Here is a 7,693-nt window from a genome sequence, read left to right on the forward strand (position 1 = left end):
TGTGTGTGTCGAGTGTGTGTGTCGAGTGTGTGTGGCGAGTGTGTGTGGCGAGTGTGTGTGGCGAGTGTGTGTGGCGTGTGTGTGTGGCGAGTGTGTGTGGCGTGTGTGTGTCGAGTGTGTGTGGCGAGTGTGTGTGGCGAGTGTGTGTGGCGAGTGTGTGTGTCGAGTGTGTGTGGTGAGTGTGTGTGGCGAGTGTGTGTGGTGTGTGTGTGGTGAGTGTGTGTGTGGCGAGTGTGTGTGGCGAGTGTGTGTGGCGAGTGTGTGTGTCGAGTGTGTGTGGTGAGTGTGTGTGGCGAGTGTGTGTGTGGTGTGTGTGTGGCGAGTGTGTGTGGCGAGTGTGTGTGGCGAGTGTGTGTGTGTGGCGAGTGTGTGTGGCGAGTGTGTGTGGCGAGTGTGTGTGTCGAGTGTGTGTGGCGAGTGTGTGTGGCGAGTGTGTGGCGAGTGTGTGTGGCGTGTGTGTGTGGCGTGTGTGTGTGGCGAGTGTGTGTGGTGTGTGTGTGGTGTGAGTGTGGCGAGTGTGTGTGGCGAGTGTGTGTCGAGTGTGTGTGGTGAGTGTGTGTGGTGTGTGGCGAGTGTGTGTGTGTGGCGAGTGTGTGTGTGTGTGGCGAGTGTGTGGTGAGTGTGTGTGGCGAGTGTGTGGTGAGTGTGTGTGGTGTGTGTGTGTGGCGAGTGTGTATGTGTGTGGTGAGTGTGTGTGGCGAGTGTGTGTGGCGAGTGTGTGTGGCGAGTGTGTGTGGCGAGTGTGTGTGGCGAGTGTGTGTGTGTTTGTGGTGAGTGTGTGTGGCGAGTGTGTGTGTGTGTGTGTGGCGAGTGTGTGTGGCGAGTGTGTGTGGTGAGTGTGTGTGGTGAGTGTGTGTGTGTGTGGTGAGTGTGTGTGTGTGGCGAGTGTGTGTGGTGTGTGTGTGTGTGGCGAGTGTGTATGTGTGTGGTGAGTGTGTGTGGCGAGTGTGTGTGGTGAGTGTGTGTGGCGAGTGTGTGGCGAGTGTGTGTGGTGTGTGTGTGTGGCGAGTGTGTGTGTGTGTGGTGAGTGTGTGTGGCGAGTGTGTGTGGTGAGTGTGTGTGGCAAGTGTGTGTGAGGTGTGTGTGTGGCAAGTGTGTGTGTGTTTGTGGTGAGTGTGTGTGGCGAGTGTGTGTGTGTGTGGCGAGTGTGTGTGGCGAGTGTGTGGTGAGTGTGTGTGGCGAGTGTGTGGCGAGTGTGTGTGGTGAGTGTGTGTGGTGAGTGTGTGTGTGTGTGTGGTGAGTGTGTGTGGCGAGTGTGTGTGGCGAGTGTGTGTGGCGAGTGTGTGTGGCGAGTGTGTGTGGCGAGTGTGTGTGGTGAGTGTGTGTGGCGAGTGTGTGTGGCGAGTGTGTGTGGTGAGTGTGTGTGGCGAGTGTGTGTGGTGTGTGTGTGTGGCGAGTGTGTGTGTGTGTGGTGAGTGTGTGTGGTGAGTGTGTGTGGTGAGTGTGTGTGGCGAGTGTGAGTGGCGTGTGTGTGGCGAGTGTGTGTAAGTGTGTGGTGAGTGTGTGTGTGTGTGGTGAGTGTGTGTGGCGAGTGTCTGTGTGCGTGTCGAGTGTGTGTGGCGAGTGTGTGTGTGTGTGGTGAGTGTGTGTGGCGAGTGTGTGTGTGTGTGTGGTGTGTGTGTGTGGCGAGTGTGTGTGTGTGTGGTGAGTGTGTGTGGCGAGTGTGTGTGGCGAGTGTGTGGTGAGTGTGTGTGGCGAGTGTGTGGCGAGTGTGTGTGGTGTGTGTGTGTGGCGAGTGTGTGTGTGTGTGTGTGTGGTGAGTGTGTGTGGCGAGTGTGTGTGTGTGTGGTGAGTGTGTGTGGCGAGTGTGTGGTGAGTGTGTGTGGCGAGTGTGTGGCGAGTGTGTGTGGTGTGTGTGTGTGGCGAGTGTGTGTGTGTGTGTGTGTGGTGAGTGTGTGTGGCGAGTGTGTGTGTGTGTGGTGAGTGTGTGTGGCGAGTGTGTGTGGCGAGTGTGTGGTGAGTGTGTGTGGCGAGTGTGTGGCGAGTGTGTGTGGTGTGTGTGTGTGGCGAGTGTGTGTGTGTGTGGTGAGTGTGTGTGGCGAGTGTGTGTGTGTGTGGTGAGTGTGTGTGGCGAGTGTGTGTGTTGTTCTCCGGGTCACATGACGCCGTGAGCTGATGCTTCTGCATGCATCAATGATCAAGAGTTTCACTAGATCTTGAATTAATCAAGAAATCAATTAGTATAATAATTAATTCGCTTTAATTACACACTTCTGGAGTAGATTGGAAACTCATTATTTATTCAATAATTAATGTGCTGTGATTAAGTATAATCTCAGTGTTTAAACACCTCTGTGTCATTTGTGAAGAGTGATTATAGAAGTAATAATGAGTCCTGATGTGCTCGTGTCGTCCGTACACACCGTTAGGAAGTGTTAACGAGTATTACATCATCACACGTTTATACGTCTCTTTGGAATGGAATTAAAACTTGGGAAGTAACTAATAAACATAACACACTCACCACACACTCGCCACACACACACACACTCGCCACACACACACACTCGCCACACACACACACCACACACACTCACCACACACACTCGACACACACTCGCCACACACACTCGCCACACTCACACCACACACACACCACACACACTCGCCACACACACACGCCACACACACACGCCACACACACTCGCCACACACTCGCCACACATAAACTAAGAAACCATAGCAACACTCCTGTGTTCATCGGTGTGTGTGTGTGTGTGTGAGACTGGACCTGCGCACAGAAGTGTTCATCAGTGTGTGTGTGTGTGTGTGTGTGTGTGTGTGTGTGTGTGGGTGTGTGTGTGAGACTGGACCTGCGCACAGAAGTGTTCATCAGTGTGTGTGTGTGTGTGTGTGTGTGTGAGACTGGACCTGCGCACAGAAGTGTTCATCAGTGTGTGTGTGTGTGTGTGTGTGTGTGTGTGTGTGTGTGTGTGAGACTGGACCTGCGCACAGAAGTGTTCATCAGTGTGTGTGTGTGTGTGTGTGTGTGTGTGTGTGAGACTGGACCTTCACACAGAAGTGTTCATCAGTGTGTGTGTGTGTGTGTGTGTGTGTGAGACTGGACCTTCACACAGAAGTGTTCATCGGTGTGTGTGTGTGTGTGAGACTGGACCTGCGCACAGAAGTGTTCATCAGTGTGTGTGTGTGTGAGAATGGACCTTCACACAGAAGTGTTCATCAGTGTGTGTGTGTGTGTGTGTGTGTGTGTGTGTGAGACTGGACCTTCACACAGAAGTGTTCATCAGTGTGTGTGTGTGTGAGAATGGACCTTCACACAGAAGTGTTCATCGGTGTGTGTGTGTGTGTGTGAGACTGGACCTGCGCACAGAAGTGTTCATCGGTGTGTGTGTGTGTGAGACTGGACCTGCGCACAGAAGTGTTCATCGGTGTGTGTGTGTGTGTGACTGGACCTGCGCACAGAAGTGTTCATCGGTGTGTGTGTGTGTGTGTGTGAGACTGGACCTTCACACAGAAGTGTTCATCAGTGTGTGTGTGTGAGACTGGACCTGCGCACAGAAGTGTTCATCAGTGTGTGTGTGTGTGTGTGAGACTGGACCTGCGCACAGAAGTGTTCATCGGTGTGTGTGTGTGAGACTGGACCTGCGCACAGAAGTGTTCATCAGTGTGTGTGTGTGTGTGTGTGTGAGACTGGACCTGCGCACAGAAGTGTTCATCAGTGTGTGTGTGTGTGTGTGTGTGTGTGTGTGTGTGAGACTGGACCTGCGCACAGAAGTGTTCATCAGTGTGTGTGTGTGTGTGTGAGACTGGACCTGCGCACAGAAGTGTTCATCGGTGTGTGTGTGTGAGACTGGACCTGCGCACAGAAGTGTTCATCAGTGTGTGTGTGTGTGAGTGTGTGAGACTGGACCTGCGCACAGAAGTGTTCATCAGTGTGTGTGTGTGTGTGTGAGACTGGACCTGCGTACAGAAGTGTTCATCGGTGTGTGTGTGTGTGTGTGTGTGTGTGTGTGAGACTGGACCTGCGCACAGAAGTGTTCATCAGTGTGTGTGTGTGTGTGTGTGTGTGTGTGTGTGAGACTGGACCTGCGCACAGAAGTGTTCATCGGTGTGTGTGTGTGAGACTGGACCTGCGCACAGAAGTGTTCATCGGTGTGTGTGTGTGAGACTGGACCTTCACACAGAAGTGTTCATCAGTGTGTGTGTGTGTGTGTGTGTGAGACTGGACCTTCACACAGAAGTGTTCATCAGTGTGTGTGTGTGAGACTGGACCTGCGCACAGAAGTGTTCATCGGTGTGTGTGTGTGAGACTGGACCTTCACACAGAAGTGTTCATCAGTGTGTGTGTGTGTGTGTGTGAGACTGGACCTTCACACAGAAGTGTTCATCAGTGTGTGTGTGTGTGTGTGTGTGTGTGTGTGAGACTGGACCTTCACACAGAAGTGTTCATCGGTGTGTGTGTGTGTGTGTGTGAGAATGGACCTTCACACAGAAGTGTTCATCAGTGTGTGTGTGTGTGTGTGTGTGTGTGTGTGAGACTGGACCTGCGCACAGAAGTGTTCATCAGTGTGTGTGTGTGTGTGTGTGTGTGTGAGACTGGACCTTCACACAGAAGTGTTCATCGGTGTGTGTGTGTGTGTGTGTGACTGGACCTTCACACAGAAGTGTTCATCGGTGTGTGTGTGTGTGTGTGTGTGTGTGTGTGACTGGACCTTCACACAGAAGTGTTCATCGGTGTGTGTGTGTGACTGGACCTGCGCACAGAAGTGTTCATCAGTGTGTGTGTGTGTGTGTGTGTGAGACTGGACCTTCACACAGAAGTGTTCATCGGTGTGTGTGTGTGTGTGTGTGTGTTTGACTGGACCTTCACACAGAAGTGTTCATCGGTGTGTGTGTGTGTGTGTGTGTGTGTGACTGGACCTTCACACAGAAGTGTTCATCGGTGTGTGTGTGTGACTGGACCTGCGCACAGAAGTGTTCATCAGTGTGTGTGTGTGTGTGTGTGTGTGACTGGACCTTCACACAGAAGTGTTCATCAGTGTGTGTGTGTGTGTGTGTGTGTGACTGGACCTTCACACAGAAGTGTTCATCGGTGTGTGTGTGTGTGTGTGTGTGTGTGACTGGACCTTCACACAGAAGTGTTCATCGGTGTGTGTGTGTGACTGGACCTGCGCACAGAAGTGTTCATCAGTGTGTGTGTGTGTGTGTGTGTGAGACTGGACCTGCGCACAGAAGTGTTCATCGGTGTGTGTGTGTGTGTGTGTGAGAGGCTGGACCTGCGCACAGAAGTGTTCATCGGTGTGTGTGTGTGTGTGTGTGTGAGGCTGGACCTGCGCACAGAAGTGTTCATCGGTGTGTGTGTGTGTGTGAGGCTGGACCTGCGCACAGAAGTGTTCATCGGTGTGTGTGTGTGTGAGGCTGTACCTGCGCACAGAAGTGTTCATCGGTGTGTGTGTGTGTGTGTGTGTGTGTGAGGCTGGACCTGCGTACAGAAGTGTTCATCGGTGTGTGTGTGTGTGTGTGTGAGGCTGGACCTGCGCACAGAAGTGTTCATCGGTGTGTGTGTGTGTGAGGCTGTACCTGCGCACAGAAGTGTTCATCGGTGTGTGTGTGTGTGTGTGTGTGTGTGAGGCTGGACCTGCGTACAGAAGTGTTCATCGGTGTGTGTGTGTGTGTGTGTGTGTGAGGCTGGACCTGTGCACAGAAGTGTTCATCGGTGTGTGTGTGAGGCTGGACCTGCGCACAGAAGTGTTCATCGGTGTGTGTGTGTGTGTGTGTGAGGCTGGACCTGCGCACAGAAGTGTTCATCGGTGTGTGTGTGTGTGTGTGTGAGGCTGGACCTGTGCACAGAAGTGTTCATCGGTGTGTGTGTGAGGCTGGACCTGCGCACAGAAGTGTTCATCGGTGTGTGTGTGTGTGTGTGTGTGTGAGGCTGGACCTGCGCACAGAAGTGTTCATCGGTGTGTGTGTGTGTGTGTGTGTGTGTGTGTGTGTGCGCACAGAAGCCCCGTGAGGTCCAGTGGAGCGCTAACCCTGCGTGGCTCGAGACACCGGATGGTCCAGCCTTCGTTCCCGACGTCATTTGTCCGAAGCCTTGGATTGTAAAGCTGCTATCAGACGCTCTTGACAAGGTCACGCCATTGTCTTTTAATTACTCTAGAAGAGTTCTGGAGTGCCGGTGAATGAAAAGACCTTTTATGAGGCCATCGTCTAACATCCGCTGTGACGAAACCGTGCGCTTGAAGTCGTTTAGTTAAGCGTGTGGACGCTCTGAGGTGTTTGCTTTACTTTACCGCAGTAATTCATGCACTTCTGTAGAAACACACTCTTATTTGATTATATTTCCCAACATCAAATAACGCCTGACGGCTAAACGTGCTGAACAGAGTTTCTGTATTCAGTCATATGCTTCGGGAAGTTTAGATGAACAATCTCAGTTCTGGAGAGCTGGTTTTTAAAGTGCCCCTGTTAAACTACCCTAAAGACTCCTACACATCAGCAACTCTTCAGTTTCCTCATAATCTGCAGCGTCAGCTCTTTCTCTCAGTCTCTGAAACACTTCCATCCAAGATTCAGTCTCTCTAAGCCCCGCCCCTCTGAGAGCTGCTCTGCTGTGATTGGTCAGAGACGCTCATTAACATATCTGAGTCTCAGCTCTTGATCACAGTGATACGAACAGTAACGATGGCGTGGGTTTTACCGTATCGATCTCAGAGAACAGCGTCTTCTCGACACGAACAACACGAACCCAACTCTTCCAGTCTCAGATACACTACAGTGTTTGAGGGCGGGGCTAAGAGACGCTGCTCAGCCAATCAACACCACAGGCTGGCATTATGCTAATTAGCTACAAACTTACGCAGGTTCAGCAGAGACTGAGTCACTGACGACTCGGTTCAGTTCAGAATCACTTCTTTCTTTTAGGAGACAATCAGACCTTTTACTTTCACAAACATCTCTGTTACACTCTACGTGAGAGGGAATATTCAAAAGCATATTAGGGGCACTTTAATTTCTTTAATATTTGGTGGAGAAGAATTAGAAATGAAAATGAATAAATAAATGATGTATGTTTGAGAATGCATGGTAAAGCGCATAACTCTTTTATGTTTCTCTTCAGCGCTGAGACGAACACATCAAACGACCCGCGTCCATCATCCTCAGATTCCCCAGAGCTGCAACTTTATCACGCGGAGGAAACTTCAATCTTCCTGCTCAGATCCTGAAGAGTCTCCGAGTTTTTACATCTGTCTACCAGAAGATTTGATGAAAAATAAGTTCATTGATTTTTGAGTGCCTATGAATAGTTAGAAGTCATTACCAAATGTGTCTTTTGCTAATGTTACTTATAATTTATAATAATAATAATAATAATAATAATACATTTTATTTGTATTGCACTTTACATTACAGCAATCTCCAAGTGCTACAGAGCAGATAGTTAAAATAAAAAAGGTTAATAAATAGTTAAAAGGAAAACTATAAAATACATTCAGCCAAAGGCTTTTTTGAAAAGATATGTTTTTAGATTTCGTTTAAAAACCTCAGTAGGCTGTGGGGCTCTCAGGAGGTCAGGGAGGGCATTCCACATCTTCGGGGCAGCCGATGAGAAGGCCCTATCACCCATGCTGCAAAGCTTGGTTCTGGGAACTTGGAGGGTGTTTGTATTTGCAGACCGGAGGGTGCGTGAGGAGGTTTGGCGAGTGACGAGTTCCTGTAGGTAAAGGGGTGC

General features: G+C 50.7%; 1 long non-coding RNA gene across 1 annotated transcript in view; it reads left to right on the forward strand.

Moving 5' to 3' along the window:
• Positions 1–7,289, forward strand: part of LOC306990884 — a 14,312-nt gene extending 7,023 nt beyond the window's left edge. The window contains exons 3-4 of the long non-coding RNA XR_013795961.1: positions 5,964–6,092; positions 7,082–7,289. This is a non-coding gene — a long non-coding RNA (uncharacterized lncRNA). The remainder of the gene's footprint in view (positions 1–5,963; positions 6,093–7,081) is intronic.
• Positions 7,290–7,693: the final 404 nt, after the last annotated feature.

Source organism: Phoxinus phoxinus (genome assembly GCF_949152265.1).
Source record: "Phoxinus phoxinus genome assembly, chromosome: 22".
Taxonomy (NCBI): domain Eukaryota; kingdom Metazoa; phylum Chordata; class Actinopteri; order Cypriniformes; family Leuciscidae; genus Phoxinus; species Phoxinus phoxinus.